The sequence below is a fragment of the Panthera pardus genome, unplaced genomic scaffold (genome assembly GCF_024362965.1).
Source record: "Panthera pardus isolate Hobbes unplaced genomic scaffold, ASM2436296v1 HiC_scaffold_15, whole genome shotgun sequence".
Classification (NCBI taxonomy): Eukaryota; Metazoa; Chordata; class Mammalia; order Carnivora; family Felidae; genus Panthera; species Panthera pardus.
In genome coordinates, this window is record NW_026526710.1 from 33203395 (window position 1) to 33222408 (window position 19014).

Consider the following 19014-nt stretch of genomic DNA (forward strand, 5'->3'; position numbering starts at 1 on the left):
TCTACACCTATTCAGTTACCACATCCGGTGTCAGATATCCACGGATACAGGATTGTATTTTTAATATATTCATTACCAGCATCCGTCTTCACAATATATACACATTTGCTCTCTTTCTATTTTTTTGTCTGTTAAAAAACATCTATGTGTATACATATGCATCATAGCTATCTGGGATGCCAGCTGAGAAAGTAAGAAAAAAGGGAAAGAGCCAGAGAAAAAAAGAGCTGCCCTTTGCTGAGCGCCTACTATGTGCCGAGCATTCTGCTCTAAGAGCTGGTGGTGTCTTCATTCCTGGCCTTTGCCACACCTCTGCAGTGTGTGATGTTAAGAGAGAGCAAAATCAAGGCTTACGCAGGCCGAGTGACTCACCCAAACCAAAGTCGATTCAAAAAAGACAGACTGTGTCTGTGAAATCATAGGTTCCCTCCTTCTTTACAACCCCTCCAAAAAAAGGAAAAAAAATGAAAACAAAAAAAAGAGGCACGTTTAAATATTTTTTGCAACTAGATACCCTGCAAAGTTTAATCCCATGCATGTTGTGCTTAGATGGCTAGCAATTTTAAAGCTCTGCCCCCCCCCCCCGGTCTTGGTGCTTTACTGCCCCACTCTTCAAAAAAAAAAAAAAGTTTATTTGTTTCTTTTGAGAGAGAGAAAGCATGGGTGGGGGAGGGGCAGAGAGAGAGAGAGAGAGAGAGAGAGAGAGAGAGAAAATCCCAAGCATGCCTGCACTGTCCGTGCCCAGAGCTTCATGCCAGGTTCGAACTCACAAACCATGAGATCATGACCTGAGCCAAAGTCAGACGCTCAACCCACTGAGCCACTCAGGCACCCTTCTGTTGCCCTAGTCTCGATGGAGGTTCCAACGCCTTATCTGTTGCTCCCTTTAAGGTACAGGCTGTCTCCTTAGTCATGCTGTTCTAACAGACGTCCCTGGAGAATGTACTTTGATAACATTTTTTGCTGTAACAAGCCTTGTCTCCTGGCTACGTTCCATAGTCCCTCTTCATACACATTCCCTTGCCTTGACATGGCTTAGATCTGTCTTTTCTCACTGACTTCACTAATATACAATTATTTTCTTGTTATTGAAAATCAGAATCATGCTTTTAGTTGCTATTTATTCCTGGAAACTGCATGTTAAGATAATTATTTTTATCCTGCCGACACTCAAGTTACAACTCATAAATTTTATAGTCATGGCACATGGCTAATGACTCCATAACTTCCTGCCTGTAGCTTCTCAGTGAAGAGAGAAGGGAGGTTATTTCCTAAGAGTGGAGGGAATGCAGAAGGGACTTGACATGGATACAGTTCACAACAGCTTCGGAGGGGAGAGGGGTAAAAGAGCCCAGGAGGCTGAGCAGAGATGGTTCCAAGTCGAACAAGAGGGCCTCCCCATGTGAGGAAGGGCCATTTCCTTCCACCCCAGGGCACATGGCCAGAATGGGAGTTCTGCCCCAGAGTCTGGCTCCACTGGAATGTGGGCTACCTACTGATTATTGGGAGATAAAAGTAAGCTCATCTATAAACACTTCCCGCTTCCAGATTAACCATACAGTTGGTTTTAAGTGGTGAACATGGTGAAAACACTGCATCTGACCGTGTAGGGGAAGTTATTCTTTTAGAAAGCAGCCCCAGGCCGCCTGGGTGGCTCAGTGGGTTAAGCATCTGACTCTTGATTTCGGCTCAGGTCATGATCTCACTGTTCATGGGTTCAAGCCCTCCGTCGGGCTCCACACCAATAGCGTGGAGTCGGCTTGGGAACCTCTCTCTCTGCCCCTCCCCTGCTTGTACTCTCTCTCTCTCTCTCTGTCTCTCAAAATAAAGAAATAAACTTAAAGAAAGAAAAGACGTTAGAAAGCAACCTGGAGATTGATTATAGGGTGATGGAACTTTCTTTAAAAAAAAATTTTTTTTAACATTTATTTACTTTTGAGAGAAAGAGAGAGAGAGAGACAGAGCACGAGTCAGAAAGGAGCAGAGAGAGAGGGAGCCACAGAATTGGAAGCGGGCTCCAGGCTCTGAGCTGTCAGCACAGAGCCCGACGTGGGGCCCGAACTCACGGGCAGTGAGATCATGACCTGAGCCGACGCCCAACCTACCGGACCGGACGCCCAACCTACCAAGCCACCCAAGCGGCCCTAGGGTGATGTAGCTTTCTGATGGAGCTTTATGAATTCATTTTTTATAGCGAATCGTTATAGGGTGGAAAAGTAAATTGAACCATGAGTAACTCTGTACAACTATCACATTCAGAGAAAGGGACATTAATTGCCACCTCCTACATGTATGGAATAGCCTGACATTGCTCTGACGTGAAGACTAGAATCCGTCACGTGGCCACTGGAGTATGTTCCTGCTTCTTGATCTGCTCCTGTATCCTTCTTCAGCCTGCCTTATATTATTCGCCCTCCTGCTGTCTGCTCTAGACACAGCGGTTCTCAAATATTTCCATCTCAGGACCTCTGTACTTCCTTTAAAGTAATTGACAAATGCAATGAACTTCTATTTATATGTGTTGTATCTATAGGCATGTATTGCATTAGAAATGAAAACTGAGGGGCACCTGGCTGGCTCAGTCAGAAGAGAATGCTACTCTTGATCTTAGGGTTGCGAGTTTGAGCCCCATGTTAGGTGCAGAGATTACTGAACATGGATGAATGAATGAATAAATGGACTTTAAAAATAATAATGTGTGTAAGAAATGACAACGAAGACATTTTTAAATACTTTTAATTCACTTAAAAATAACAATAAAAGTCCATTCCATGTTAACATAAATATTTTCATGACCGTTAACTATATTTTCCAAAACAAAAATAATTTAGGGTTAAGAGTGCCACGGCAATCTCTTTAATGTCTGGCTTAAGAAGAGAATGGATTCTTATGTTTGTTCCGGTATGAGAAACTGAGGGTGTGATATACATCATGTAGCTTCTGGAAACTTCCACTGTTCACTCCTGAGAGATTGAGAGTGAAAAGACCAATAATATCTTGGTATGAGTAGGAAAAAGGTTTTGATCTCATAAGCCTCCTAGAAAAGTCTCAGGGACCTCCCAGGGATCCCGGACTATAAGAACCATGACTCTAGACTCATGGGCCTTCGTTTGGTTGGAAATAAGTCAATAGGGTGACTGCCAGATAATGGAAAATAAGGTTGAAAAGTTAAGTTGAGACTGAAGCCTATACTGTCTTATATGGACATTCCTCACCTTCTGGGAAAGAACTGAGCCTTCCTGCCAAGAGGCAGACCACAAGTAGGGACATCCCAAAGCCTCCCCGCCCCCCACTCCCACCACTGCCAAATTTCCACAGATTTGTATTTCCCAAAGGTCTTTTTCAATCATCATTTTGTTTGATCTGTACCATAACTATGAGAAAATCATCACAACTGTGATTTCCACTCAAGGAGAAAGGTGTTTAGTGGCTTTCTCAAGATCATCCAGTTCCTTCAAAGACCGTACCGTACTTCGACTCCCTAAGGACTTCCCTATGCAAGTTGTCTTCCCTCATTGCAAGGTCAACCCATGTTCACGGAGGGCCGGTGACAGAAATCATGGGCAGAAAGTGATGCAAAACAGATATTTAAGCTTACTTCTGTTATAGTGACTCGGGGATGCACCATTATATTCTCTTTTCTGATTCTTTAGCAAACAAAAATGATTTATGTATGCGAGAGGATCCGTTAGACCCTTTGGTCGGTACTATTAAAGTGCGCATGTCTACAACGAGAAGAAAATTCACCATTCACTACCAGGACCAGTGAGAGGAGATTAAACACACACTATCCATGAGCCAATTACTAAACTTTTAAAATATATTAAGAATGCTAGGAAGACCTTGCATGGACTCTTTTCAAAGTGTCTTAGACTTGCATAGGAAGGGAGGGGGCTATGTGCTGACGGGCTGGCTCATCTCTGTTCTTCGCAGGCCTATCTGTCATGATTTCTGCTATAACTCCGAGAAGACCACAGCCCTTTACGTGACAACTGTCATCCTATCATCTGCTGAGAGGAAGACCAAATTTCTTGAATTCATGCTAGGCTGCCTTTGTTCTATTACAGATTACAGTCTTTTTAACACTCTACACTGAGTGTTGACTTACACGCTTGTCTTCCTTCTTTCCTTTGGAGACTGGATCTAGCAAGAGCAGCCAAGTAGTTCCAAAGTACCATTCTAACACTGGCTTTTTTGTTTTGAATTGTAGTAAATTACGTATCACCTAAAATTGACCCTCTTAACCATTAAAAATTTTTTAATGTTTATTTTTGGGAGATAGTATGAGCAGGCGGTGGGGGGGCAGAGAAAGAGGGAGACCCAGAATCTGAAGCAGGCTCTAGGCCCTGAGCTCTCAGCACAGAGCCCTACGTGGTGAGGCTTGAACATCACGGACCGCGAGATCATGACCTGAGCTGATGTTGGCCGCTTAACCGACCAAACTACCCAGGTGCTCCTGCCACCTTAACCATTTTTAAGTGTGCAATTCAGTAGTATTACACACATTCACATTGGCGTACAACCAACCAGCAAAACACTCTTTGTCTTCTCATTGAACAACAACTCTCAACTTCTCCATCACCCCCCGCCCCCCGTGCCTAGTACTTTCTTTCTGTCTCTACGAACTTCACTCCTCTGAGTACCTCGTGTAAGTGGAATCATGCAATATTTGTCTTCTTCTGTCTGGCCTGTTTTATTAAGCATGATGTCCTCAGGGTTCTTCCAGGTTGTGACACGTGTTGGAATTTCCTTCTTTAAAGGTGAACAGCATTCCGTCACATGCGGTATATCGCGTCTTGTGTCTCCGTTCGTGCGCCAGTGCACATCTGGGTTGCTTCCACTCTTTGGCTATTGCATACAGTATTTCTGTGAATGTGGGTGTACAAATAACGCTCTGAGTCCTTGCTTTCAATTCTTTTGAGTTAACGGTAGCTGGTGATGGAATGGATTAGTAGTGGAAGGCCCCAGCATACCCCAGGATCACAGAATTCCTCTAGCATGACCTTGGCCCGGCCTGGTTTTCCAAAGTGACTGCTCATGTGGAAAGCCTGTGACACATGAGCTGTTTTCAATGAAGACTCAGCATCGGGGGGCTCCATCTACTTGAAAATACGTTTTATGTGATTTAATACCGTAAATTTTCTTCCCTAATAAAGCAACCATCGTGGCTTGTAGGGTTGAAAAACAATGTGTACTAGAAGTTTTTATGCCACGTACAAATTTTTTCTGCGCCTTTATAAAAGGAAATAAATAACTTATTTCCTTGGTCCTTTCTTTGAAAAATTCAAATTCTATTCTCTGACTCTGACCTGTAGCACATCTGAAACGGTTATAATTGATATTCCTTGAGAATATAGAATTAGAATGATTTTAGTCAAGGGCTTGTTGGGATGTGTAAATAATTTTACTGGGTTTTCTGATGGTGATTTTGAGTCTGCTGAGTCTTTGCCTTGCAGCCATCCTCCCCTCCCCATCCTAGTTCAGGCTTGCTTTCATTATTTTTATGTCCCTATATGTTCATACAGCTCTTTTCATAGTCTCCTTCTGGAAACATCTATTACATATTCAAAAGTGGCTTGCATGTGTTTTCTCTTATTTGCAACTGCTAAATGAAAATGTTAATGAGAGATCCCTTTGGCTCTCTCATGAATTATCTACCTTGTTTTTCTACAGCAACTTTCCCCTTAATCCGCAGTATCTTGGCAGTGGGCAGTTTTCAGGAAAGGAGAGAACTCTAATTATCATGCTTAGTATGGGGGTAAGTTGCCGCCAGCTTTTGAATTATTCCTAATTTTTCTTCTCTTTTCTGCCCACCCTTCCTGTCTCGCTGCCTCTCGGAACGTGGAACGTGGATCTGCCCATCGTCTGGAAAAATGTCCTCTCTGCGCAATGGGACGTTGATTATGTGGGTGAGTCCCTGAAATTAATGTTTAAGTTGTTGGTTTTTCCCTTTGTGTGTGGAAGAAGAAAACTGCCAAATGAGATTGTTCGATGGGAAAATACCATCAGCATCTCAGCGCCCATGTACGTGCACCCCCATGTGCCTTCAGTTAGAGTTAATCTGCCTGCGGTAAAGATGGAGAAATCTTGATGTGTCTTATTAGGAGTACCCAAATTCAAATGAAACAAGGATGAATCATATTCAGTGACAAAAGATGGTATTTAAAATTTTGCTCTTGGTATTCTGTTTGGGGAGGTTAATACAATCTTGAATAATAGTTTTTTATAACAAAGCAATTCAAAAATATCTCATATAGTTTGAAATGGACTTTTCTAAGGCTCTTGTTCAGTCGTCTCTGTTAATCACACACCTCAAATATTCATTGGTACCAATTATGGCAGATACAAATGTATTTATTTTTGTGGTGCTGGCATTGTTTCCGATATAAATGCATTGGAAAACAACACAGTGGAAATTTTCATTGTCGATGTACTTACGTTAAATGAGTCATGAATCTTGACGTGAAAACTTCCCACTTCAGTTGGTCCTTAAGTAGATGGACAAAGTCAAAGTCGCCAAACTGTTAAATATCAAACTCTAATTTCGTTGTTCCAAAGCTGGGTGATAAGGATATATAACAGGCACTCAGCCATTCTGCGTGCAGGACCACGACTGGGGGAGAGGGTGTAAGTCTGTTGGTGGATTTCTTGCTATGGAATGGAGACTAGAAAGCAGTCAGATTTTAAATACAAAAAATAAACTTTTAAGTACATTTTTTTTCTAGTTTTGAAGCCTGTGGGAAGCGGGATTCCGAGAAAAGTCTTTGATTAGCAAGATATTATAGAAGCGGCTGGTCTCATAGCTCCTATACCTTTCTTAAAGTGCTCGGCATGGCCGATTCCTGGGGAAGAAAAGAAATCAGTTGAGGTATACCTCTGTAGGAAAATCATTGTCTTGCTTATCAATTCCACTTTAATCCTGAGTCTCCCACTAAGCAAATTTCAAACTGCCATGTCACTGTCTTAGCCAGTTGAAGTAACAGGATTTCACTTGCTGGGAGCGAACACGTTTGTTGTTGCAATCTGTTATTTCTGAAATTTCTAAAATTATATTGAGTGTGAGCATGAAATTTGGCATCAAGGTTTGTAAGATTTTCTATTCTGGTGTAAGCAATTTGTGAATCTTTCTCTTAGATGATTTAGTTGTCCATAAATAGCCTTAGGAATATGTGTCATTTGAGTTTAATCTGTGAGCTGTGAGTAGTTAATTTGACACAATTAGCACCTAATCAGCTGTTTTGCCTGTTGGGTTATGTTATGACTCTTTGCTCCGTATTAAAATTTCCTTCTGGAATTCACATTGCTTGTTTTCCTCTTTGTATCTCTCCAGGTCTTTTCATCTCCCTCCTTCTCAGAAACAATAACCAGCTAGACAATCATCCTTAAAATCTCATTTTCTCTTCCAGTAATGATCAGTAGCCAGAACTTACTTATTCTAAATTGATCATGAGCTAAATCTTGTGAATTCTTTTGTCTGAGACCTTGAATGCCTTCTGAAGATAATGCTTTATTTGTGAGAGGCTCAGAAAATCTTCAGAAATCTCTGATCCTAAAAGTAGCAAAGTGTAAGCAAGGCTGTTTTCCTATTATTTTTCAACTGCCTCTGTAACCGTCCTTGCGTGTTCTCCCCACCAGCATCTCCCTCTCCTTTTCCTAAGGCCTCCTTCTACTGAGGGACTCTTTTGTTTTTGTTTTTGTTTTCGTTTTTTTTTCTTCAGTATATGAAATTTGTTGTCAAATTGGTTTCCATACAACACCCAGTGCTCCTCCCAAAAGGTGCCCTCCTCAATACCCATCACCCACCCTCCCCTCCCTCCCACCCCCCATCAACCTTCAGTTTGTTCTCAGTTTTTAAGAGTCTCTTATGCTTTGGCTCTCTTCTACTCTAACCTCTTTTTTTTCCTTCCCCTCCCCCATGGGTTTCTGTTAAGTTTCTCAGGATCCACATAAGAGTGAACACATATGGTATCGGTCTTTCTCCGAGGGACTCTTTTGAATTGGGGGTCGTTTGGGGTTTTTAATCTGTTTTTGGTGTACTTACTGGGAGGGAGATAGGCTAACTCTGCAGCCTAAAGAATTATTGGTTTGGCCAATTAGGGACCATTTTCTAAAACAAAACAAAACAAAAACAAAAACAAAACACACACACGAAGAAACAGGTGGTAGATTTGCACCCTGACCGTGATGTGCACGATCACCTGTCATTACCACCTTCACATTCAGCGGCACATCCTCACTTCCTCTCCCCCAGGCGCTGGGTTATGGATTTTACGTGAGTCCCGTTTCATTTCATAGCAACTTTATGATACAGGAACACTCTATCACCTAATTCTATGGGTTGCGCAAGCTGAGGTACTACATAACCTGCCCAGTGCCACGAGGGTCATTGATTCATAAAGTGTTTTCCCTAGACATGTTATCTTTTAACCAGTTTAATATACTGTTTGATTCTTCTGTGCCCCCAAAGATGGAATTTTGGTGCATCTCAGGCAATAATATGTCATGTACAACTAAATGTGTCTTTCATCTGGCAGTTCTATAAAGCTCGTTCGTGAGTCAAAAGTGACAATCCTGTGGTGGCAGGGCCTTGGGGCAAGAGCGATTATAGTAAAAGACATCTTAGGGTGATTTGCCCTGTGTAAGTGATTTCTGTTTCTAGAGAAGTTGATGTTTTTCCATCTGACAGTATGATCGTATTTTAATAGAACTAAGTAGTTTTGGTGGAAAATCAGAGGCTAACTTTTTTTCGAGTGCACATAAACCTCGTACCTACAAATTCCATTTGGATTTCCAATTCTTGTTTTTGAGGGTGATCGAACTCCTTAATCTAACTATGAGTACATCTTTTTTTTTTATTTAAAAAAAAAAATTTTTTTTTAACGTTTATTTATTTTTGAGACAGAGAGAGACAGAGCATGAACGGGGGAGGGTCAGAGAGAGGGAGACAGAGAATCTGAAACAGGCTCCAGGCTCTGAGCTGTCAGCACAGAGCCCGACGCGGGGCTCGAACTCACGGACCGCGAGATCATGACCTGAGCCGAAGTCGGCGGCTTAACCGACTGAGCCACCCAGGCGCCCCATGAGTACATCTTTGATAGCTGATTTTCTGCTTTATTAGGCGGGGTAATAAGGCCTTCTCAAAATCAGAGAGACATGAAAAGCAAAAAGTTATCTTGGTCAGCTAGCTCACCTTGCTTGAATCTTTCAAGGTACTCCATTGACAGTGTGGGGGTTAATGGAGCCAAAGTATGGAAGTGTTTGGCCGGAATGCTCATACTTCTGTTGCTGAAGGTGTGCTAAAGGTGTGCATCCGCTATCTTGCTTGAGTTTTACAACAGCTCGCTCAGCCCTTCTTTTCACCTTTATTCTATCTTCCATCTGGCTTCAGAGAGACCTATCCAAACTGTAAACCTAATCGTGTTTCACCTTTGCTTTAACCACCCCAGTGGTTCCATATTGCTTCTTGTGGTGCCTCTCCGTAGGATTACAGGGCCTGCTGGCTGTTGGTCACTTGTGTGGGTGACACAGGTCAGGCGTTACTCATAAATCAAGTATTAATGTTTAAAAGGCATGTATGTTCTAAAGCATTGTTTTAATGCTTATTTATTTATTTTGAGAGAGAAAGAGAGAGAGTGCATGGGACTGCACGAGCAGGGTAGGTTTGGGGTGGGGGGAGGGGGGGAGAATCCTAAGCAGGTTCTGTGTGGTCTGTGTGGAGCCCCAACACAGGCCTCAATCCCACCAACCACAAGATAATGACCTGAACCAAAATCAAGAGTCTGACACTCAACTGACTGAGCCTCCCAGATGCCCCTAAAAGGTATATATTTTTTTTAAAGGAAAATAGACTGGATTCAAGTTTACCTCTATGGAAAGATTGTTTATACTTGCTCTTATTCTGTATTATTTTTTTGTGGGGGAGAGAGAGAAAGAGAGAGAGAGGATGCCATGGCTGGCCAGGTACTAGGGGTTGTGTAAAATCATCAGCCTTGCTTATCGGTCCCATCACTCAATTGTACCCAGTGTCCAGGTAATCATTCTGTTTATCAAGAGTTTCAGTAGCACCTGTGAGTTGTGATTTTGTAGTTATGAACTTTGTCTATGTAATTTTGCTCACAGATGATTTGTAGGTAAGAAGGAAGGCAAAGGCAGATGACCAAAGTTCCAACAATTGCATTGGATGTAATGATGTTGTGAACATTCTCACCCCAAGAAACAATGGTTTATGATTACCAAATAAGCAGCAAAATGATGATAAATGTAAAACTTGCAATGGGATGTCATATAAATAAAAGGCTCATTTGTTTCAATAATAATAAATAACATTTATTCTCCAATAGCCCATATTTATTTACCTTTTTAATATTAGCCATATAATGGAGGTCTGAAAAAAAAGTCTTTTTGCAAAATAAAGCAAGATATTTTGAAACATTTTATGCGTTGAACGTTTTCTTATAAAATGACTGATTTTGTGTATAACAGATAATGTCGTCACTTATGTTAACACCTGTGTTGTTGGCACTGTGCTTAGTCACCCAAAGTGTCTCTTTGCTTTAGTAGAGGGCAAGAGTTGGAAAAATCTAGAAGTACAGGTTGTATGGAAATGTCCTCTGTCTTGTGTTTCAGTCTGAAAAGGGGAAGTCACAACAAAAGTTCATTAGGATTACTGGCAAGGTTTTCCCTGATCTGATTACGGCTGCATTTTGCCATTTCACTCGTGAGCCCCCCCTGGTCTCCCACTGCTATGTCTTTAGTATCCCAGAACCCTCATATGTCTGTGAGTTTTCTCGTATCTTCTTTCTGACTCCAACTCCTTGCCTCATCTTTCTCTAGCACATCTTGCTTCTCTTTTACATACAGCTCTTACAGGAAGTCTATCTTGATAACCTCCTCCCTGCTTCTCTGGGGTCTAAGAACCCTTTGGCCTCGTGTAGCAGCCTGCATGTGCCTCTGTCACATCTTTGCGCGTTGGGCGGGAGTGAGGGACTTACCTGCAAATCTCCCCCCATGTTTTCTAAAATGAGAAAGAACTGGACTGCATTCTCTCAATATTTCTTTATGCCTAACACCTAAAATTTGGCAGGCTGTCACGGGTTGTGTCTCCTGAGAAGTAGGCTATGAAATGGGCACTGGTTGGCCAGTGCGTTTCTTAGGAAGTACTCCTGGGATCAACACCAAGCAAGAAAGCAGGGCGGGGCAGAGGGAGGAGTTGAGTTTACTTATGTTCCCCACAAAGGCATTACCCACCCCCCATGGGAGCTCTGGAGTTAGGGTGACCTTCGAGTTGTTTCTAGCTAGAGCAAGAGTGCCCCAGCATTTTTACTCGCGCATAGACTGGACATTTGGGGTATTGGCTGCTCTTGACAGGAGGTGTGACTGGAGCAAGGCAATTGTCTTCAGTCGAGACGGCCCACAAAGAGGACTGACAGCTGAGGGCTGCCCTCTGGCAGCACTTCCGGCGGCTGGAGGATTATAAACTCTTCCTTCCTGTCAGGGGATCTGGACCATACGTTATACCATAAGGTCCACCATAATGCAAAAAAAAAAAAAAAAAGTCCTAATATTAGGTCCTAATAATAGGACACCGTACCTATTTTTGTGATATTAACTGAAGAACAGAATACCTATGAATTAGAGGAACCGGGAGAGCGAAGGAAATGAAACAGTGGACGACTCCTATCAGCTCTATTGATAGAAATGGTTTTAATCACATGGATTTCTTTCTGGATGGTAGTTAATAACAATGTATCATCATTAGTTCATTAATTATGACAATACTGTAATAATAAGAGATGGTATGAAGGTTGGAAACTGATCTGGTCTACTTGTGGAATCCTGTACCATCTTGGCAATTTACGAAACTTCTGGAGCTATTTCAAAAGAAAAATCTATGAAACCCCACTTTATATTTTTAATACATGTTATTTTTGAATTATTTTAAAATTATTTTAATACAAATTATTTTTAAAAATTTTTAATGTTTTTATTTATTTTTGAGACAGAGAGAGACAGAGCATAAGCAGGGGAGGGGCAGAGAGGGCGCGAGACACAGAATCCGAAGCAGGCTCCAGGCTCTGAGCTGCCAGCACAGAGCCCAACGCGGAGCTCGAACTTACAGACTGTGAGATCATGACCTGAGCCATAGTCGGACACTCAACTGACTGAGCCACCCAGGCGCCCCTATACAAATTATTTTTAAATTGTAGTATTATTTTTAAATACTAGATATTACTGTTAATTTCCCCACCACCTAGTTCTATTTCTGTTTTCAAGCTAGGATTTATGACCCGGAGAGGTAAATAACTCAGGATAATACGTAAGTTCCAATAACACCTACTCTATATATCTCATATAAAATTAATGCACATGCATATTTATTTATTACATATTATGTTTTTTGAGAGTATTTTTTGGTTGTTATCACTTTATTGATCTGGCTATGACCTGGGTTCACTCTCTAAAAAGTTTGTCACCATAGATGTAGGTCAAGATTAAGACTTTAGTGAGTCTATTATTTCACCCCATGGGTAAACATATTCAGAAGGTTGGTTTGTAAAAAAAAATAATAATGATAAAAAGATGAATAATTCAAAACAATGGATTTCTTTCTGAATAAGGAGATACGATTTTCAAAGACCCCTTACGCTTTAAGCCTTCCAACTGTAAAAGCAGCAAATGCATTGTTTGTGACGATTCCAAGTATTTAAACATCTGCTACTCTTTCCGTAAACATTTATTGACTGCCCCAAAGGCACATAGCACTGTAGTAGTTGGTGTGGGACCAGAATAAAAGAAGTCAGATATCAAGGAGATTTCAGACCATCGGTGGATGAGGACATTGAGACAAATTGATCAGAATACAGAGTAGAAGGAAACTTTGGAACGCGATGTCATATGAGCTAAACCTTGAAACCTCCGGAGACCTGAGTCTGATTCTTCCAGGAAACGTTAGCTTTTACTTTTCTGCCCGAAATAATATCTCATTCAACTTTTATCGCTCCCCGACTGCTGACCTCTATGTAGTGGAAGGAGGAACACTCTTACCAGAACCTACGGTGGCTACCGAAATGACTCATGGCTGTTCCTTCTCCATTTCACTCCCAGACGCCAAATAAAAAGACCCTCATGCCTCTCAGGTTTGGTTCCTGGAGGGGAACAAGGTCCCCAAACATGGAGCTGTATTTCAATTCCAAGATCGGGCCTGCAGTCTCACAGGTCTGCCTTCTGACATTATCTTGTAATCACTTCCCCAAGTCCACTGTGGCCCTTGTCCCCTGGGTGACTGGGAGCCCTGTGCAGGTCGGAGATGTGTCTCAGCTCATTTCCACTGTATCTGGAAGAAAGGGCCTTTGTTCACTCTCTTTTCCCTTAAGGAGGCCTCCTTCCTTTTAGTGGCTTCTGTGCATATGCAGTTCCTTTGTTTTCTCTACCTTATCTTTAATTGCCAGGATGATGAAGGTGCTGATGAATAAGACATTATATGTCTCTCTCCCATAGGTTTACTAAAAAGGGGAAAAAAGGAGACGCGTACGGAATTCCAATAGCAAAGTTCTAAATAATGCTTATGAGGCAGTGTTGATGATAAGGAAGTGGTTAAACATTACTTTGCTCAGGAAGAAATTGTTCTCAGGACCAATACTGAGTGTCAGCAAAATGAAAAACAATTGATTCATCAATTTCTTCCCTCCTTGGCATATAGAGAATGAGATTATTAGCTAGACAAAGTTATTCCTACATCTATTTTAGTCTGTAGCTTTCTTAATCATCCATTTTCCCTGTCAGTCCTGAAGTCCTATTTTTAAACATTTTAAAACATCACTTACCCATTCTGTTCTTCTAACCCTTCTGAAGATATTATTCTGGAGCTAAAGAGGGGAGGGCAGAAGGACTATAAATCTGTCAGGTCCGTACTGAACCTTCCCGCTAGTTTTGACATCACCTCTCTTGCATCATGCCGGGAGTAGATATGAGGCATCTGGCTCCCCTTTATCTTTTAGAGAACAATTTGAATACAAGCTTTACTCTGGAAGTCTCCATTCCCATATTATCGATGCTGGCTACAAGGCTGGCAGGAAAGATGGAGAGACAGTGCAGTGTTGGGGGGAAAACATGTAGGTGTGCGTTTTCTAGTCTCCGGGATAGGTGCCAGCCCCCACCACACCACCTCCCACCCACCTTCCTCCCCATTTGAGAAACGAATTGGAAGACTCCATTATATTGTAGCAGAAGGACAAACTGCTTTGCCATCAACATGACAACTTGGAATGAAAATATATTTAGTGACTAATTTTCCGTGGAGACCTCTGTCATTTTTAAAGGTATTGAATAAAGCTCTCTTTCAAATATAATTTGTTCCAGGGGCGCCTGGGCGGCTCAGTCTGTTAAGCGTCCAACTTGGGCTCAGGTGACGATCTCACGGTTTGTGAGTTCGAGCCCCGCGTGGGGCTCTGCGCTGACAGCTCAGAGCCTGGAGCCCATCTCCCCCTCTCTCTGACTCTCCTCCACTCACGTTCTGTGTCTCTTTCCTTCAAAAATTAATAAACATTAAAAAATAAAAATGAAATAACCATAGTTTGTCCAATTCATCTCATCTTTATTTTAGCCAAATGGCTTGGGAACCCAAAGCTCACTTTCTTTTCTTTATTAAAAAAAAGCACCCCTGTCATCAAAGAAGATGATCCACTCCTAAGTGCTATTCTCTATTCCTACTAGTTTTGTTTCTATAAATCATTTCCGGTAGCAGAACAATAATTTGAATTTAGTAAAAACCTCCCAAAGGGGGAAAAATCAGCTTGCCAATGGGAAATATGAGGCAAACATCAAAGAATACTTGTTTTTCGTAAGTGTTCTGGTTAAACAGGTATAAATCCCACTATGTTAGGACTGGATTCTTGCCATAACGTTAACTGCCTCCGTGTCTATCTGACCCTGATTCAACCAGTTTCTTGGACTTTCTGGAGAAGAATTTATGTGCGGTCAATGATTTGTACTTGTTCAAAGGTTACTCTGCCACATTATTCAGCTGTCAGCAGAACTATGTCTTGCCTGCTCCAAGATTTTGTATAAATCTGAAGAGAAAAAAAAAAAGAGTCCACAAAATTTATTGTCCAGGAAACTGACAGCTCCCCGTTGGCTATGTCAGCACAAGGGTTTGGGAATTGGGCAAGGGTTCTCCTTGCTGCTGATCTCAACTTTGCATTTCAAGCACGTTGGGTTGGAAGGCCAGCCCTGAGACAGCACAGAGGGAGCCAACCTAGCAACGGTGGACAGAGATAGCTGTAGGGAGATAGTGATGCTTTTATCCTGCAGCAATGAGCGATCACTAAGTTTGGCCGGTTATCTCACAAGGCTTATCTCCTCCAGCGAGAGTCCACTGTGAGGCCCCAGAGTCCTGTCAGAGACTATTTTTAACTGCAAGTCCTAGGAACCCATAATTAAACATTGGTTGGTTCAGTTCAGAAGCCCCTCCCTCCGCAGACACCCTGAGATATCTGATTAGGGCTTTCTGGATTTCTGCATCATGGAACACTGGAAGTATTTTGGATGTTCAGCCTTTTGCTTCGGGTCTGGCGTTTTCAAGTCTCTCGTTTGCTTTTAATGACAATGTATCTCTAATTGGAATGTCGTGAAGCGTCTGAGTACCATGCCGGCTCTAGACACAGGAGAACGTTAACCTTGTTAAAAATATCTTTACGAGCATCCAGAAAAGATTTGATGCCCCCATGCCCTGGATAGATACCTCCCTTCCAAATGAAATTTAATGGTTTCATTGAATTCAGAACCTTATGGCTGTTGACTCTGTGGCAGCTGCTTTGCAACTAACTAGTGCCTCTCTGTAGCAAATGTTAGCGGTCCTATCAGTGTCAAGGTCTTAATTATTAGAAAGCAAAATTCTTTTCTGGTGGTGCTGTAAGTTCTGAGGATACGTTTAATTTTTTTTTTTAATTTTTTAAGTTTTATGTAAGTAATCTCTATACCCAACATGGGGCTCAAACTCATGACCCAGAGTCACATGTTCTTCCGACTGAGTCGACCAGGCACCCCAAATTTTGAGGAAACATTTTAAAAATGAAAGAATAAAAATGCTTTTTTGGTTTGGCTTCAGTTGTTAATTTTTTTCTTAACTTTTTAAAAAAATCACTCCAAATCTTGGACAAGGGGCTCCACCTAGTGTAAGTTCAAGGATAAAAAAAAAAAAAACAAAACGAAAAACCAGTATAGACATAAAGAAAGGGCAAAACTTCCTCCTTTTAAAAAGAATATAGCCCTTTATGATAAGTATGCAAAACACAAGAGTGATATATTTCATAAAAAGCTTTTGGGGTTCAGATGCTTCCTGTAACTTAGCGAGATAGAAACATTCTTTCTCATTGCCTCATTTTCTGCAAATTCTTACTTTTATACTTATTTTTAAAAGGCAAAATTACATTATATATGTGTGTAAATGCAGTTTTAAATTATAAACATTTGCTTGGCCTACGGTAAATGGATTCAGATTCAACCGTCTTGTGGTGTAACAAAACAAGAATCTTAAATGAAAGTTTGGGATGTCTTCACGGTCAGTAAACTCAAGAGTTACTGCCCGAAATCGCATTTTTTTGGTTGTTTTCTTGTCTTTTTGTTTTGCTAAACAGGAGCTTGAATTTTCGGTTGACATTTTTATTTAATACTTTTCAGAACATCATCTACTTACATTTTTTTTTTTTAAATGTTTATATTGCTTCCAACTTGAAGGTTCGGATTTTCCACTCAGCAACCACTAAGTGGAGTTGTACTACTGTTGATAATGTAATCTTTTTATAACATTGAAAATAGCACCATAGTGTGGTATTCAGTGTCTTTTTTTTTTTTTCTCATAGAGGGGTATTTCCAGTTTTTATATCTATTGCCAGTGAGTTCCAAGAACAGAAAATATATGTATCTCTAAAGGAGTAAACCCTAGACTGAAGGGACACATACAGGAAAATGACCAAACTTAATGATGACATCAATAGCCAAGAAATGGAGAGAGTTGAGAAATTCACCTGAGAAAAATGTCCTCTCAAGCGTTTGGACTTTTGGATACGCAGTCTTTGCCCTGGAACTGACCCATCATTTTCTAACTGGAGTAGTATTTCTTGTATGCCTACTGGATGACAGATGTTGTATGCATATGATACATTTACTCCTCCTAACACCCTGTGAATTAAGGACTGAGATAAGGAAACTGAGGCTCAGGGGCGCCTGGGTGGCCTAGTCGGTGGAGCATCCGACTTCTTCGGCTCAGGTCATGATCTCGCGGTTTGTGAGTTCAAGCCCCGCGTCGGGCTCTGTGCTGACAGCTCGGAGCCTGGAGCCTGCTTCCTGTTCTGTGTCTCCTTTGCCCCTCCCCTGCTCGTGCTCTGCCTCTGTCTCTCTCTCTCTCTCTCTCTCTCTCTCTCAAAAATAAATAAACATAAAAAAAAAAAAAGGAAACTGAGGCTCAGAGAAATCCAATAGCTTCTCAAAAGTGTGTCTGGATTTGAACTAAATATGTCTCTCCATTGTATGTGCTTTTTGCTCTGCACCATATTACTCACGGACACAAGACTTACAAAGTCCTTCGTGATACCACCTCTTTATGTTTCCAATTAATCACTATCTTTTTAAGTTTATTTGTTTATTTTCGAGAGAAAGAGTGCAAAAGGGGGAGGGTGAGAGAGAGAGAGAGAGAGACAGACAGAGAGACAGAGAATCCCAAGTAGGCTCCACACTGCCCACGCAGAGCTGGATATGGGTTCGAACTCACGACCCATGACATCGTGACCTGAGCCGAAACCAAGAGGCCGACGTTTAACTGAGCCACCCAGGCGCCGCCGATTAATCATTATTTGTGTTCAAGACTCCATCTGTGTTAGACTCCAAGGGAGTTAATACTATTCATGTCCTCAGGAAGCGTTCAGTTTAACCGAAGAGACTGAGTACGAGTGTGTTTCCGAGGATTACATATTCGCTTGTACATTTAGCTAAGTGCCAGATGTATGGTATTAATAATGGGTGCAATAGGAGTTCTGATTTCTAAAAGCAGGGGTGTTTCTTTTCCACCTACCCATCCCCAGCAATGAGAACTTTTCTTCTGGAATGGAGGTGATACGATGAATGAAAGTTGTATTACCTGAGAACAGTGTTCTCAAACTTTTTGAAATCGATACCCCCTTGTGCTCTTAAAAATCATTGAGGATCTGCAAAAAGCTTTTGTTGAGATAAGCTATACTGTTGGTATTTACTATTTGAGACATCAAAACCAGTAACATGTAAACATATGTGTTAATCCATTTAAAAATAACATTAGTAGTGGTGCCTGGGTGGCTCAGTCAGTTGGGCGTCTGACTTGGGGTCAGGTCATGATCTCGCGGTTTGTGGGTTCGAGCCCCGCGTCGGGCTCTGTGCTGACAGCTCAGAGCCTGGAGCCTGTTTCGCATCCTGTGCCTCCCTCTCAGTCTGCCCCTCCCCTGTTCATGCTATGTCTCTCTCTCTCAAAAATGAATAAACATTAAAAAAAAATTTTTAATAACAACATTAGTCAACACGTTATGTATTAACATAAGGGACGTATTTTTTAATGAAAAAAAAAACCCATATTTTCCAAAAGAAAAAAAATTTAGTGAGAAGCATACCATTGCTTTACGTTTTTTTTTCAAACCTCCTTAATGTCTGATGGAATTGAAGACATTCTCATCTGTGTCTGCTTTCAGTTTGTGGCCATATGTTGTTTTGGTTGGAAGATAGTCAGAAAATCCAGCTCTATGCCAAAACATTGTTGGAAGCAGAGGGAGCCTTTCAGTAGCCTTTCCAGATAATTCTTTGACCTTGCTGACCCATGAAAGGGGGTTGAGGAATCTCAAGGGGTTCCTGGACCTCACTGTGAGAACTGCTGGACGAAGTCGTCTGAGACCTACTTTCAGATCTCAGCTCTTTCATATCCCACGTGTGAAGCCCTGGGGAGAACTGTTGCGAAAATTAGAAAGAATGCACGTACAGGATCTGGCGCACAGA

At 41.6% G+C, this 19014-nt stretch overlaps 1 protein-coding gene across 3 annotated transcripts in view; it reads left to right on the forward strand.

Annotated features, from left to right (window-relative positions):
* The window catches only part of EPB41L3 (erythrocyte membrane protein band 4.1 like 3), a 231194-nt gene that overhangs the window by 15969 nt on the left and 196211 nt on the right, over window positions 1–19014 (forward strand). The window contains exon 1 of one of the 3 annotated variants that reach the window (XM_053902416.1): window positions 5890–5909. The exons of the other annotated variants lie outside the window; for them this stretch is intronic. The gene's annotated coding sequence lies outside the window, so the exon portion shown is untranslated. Of the gene's footprint in view, window positions 1–5889; window positions 5910–19014 lie in introns of those variants that run through there. 3 annotated transcript variants of the gene reach the window in all.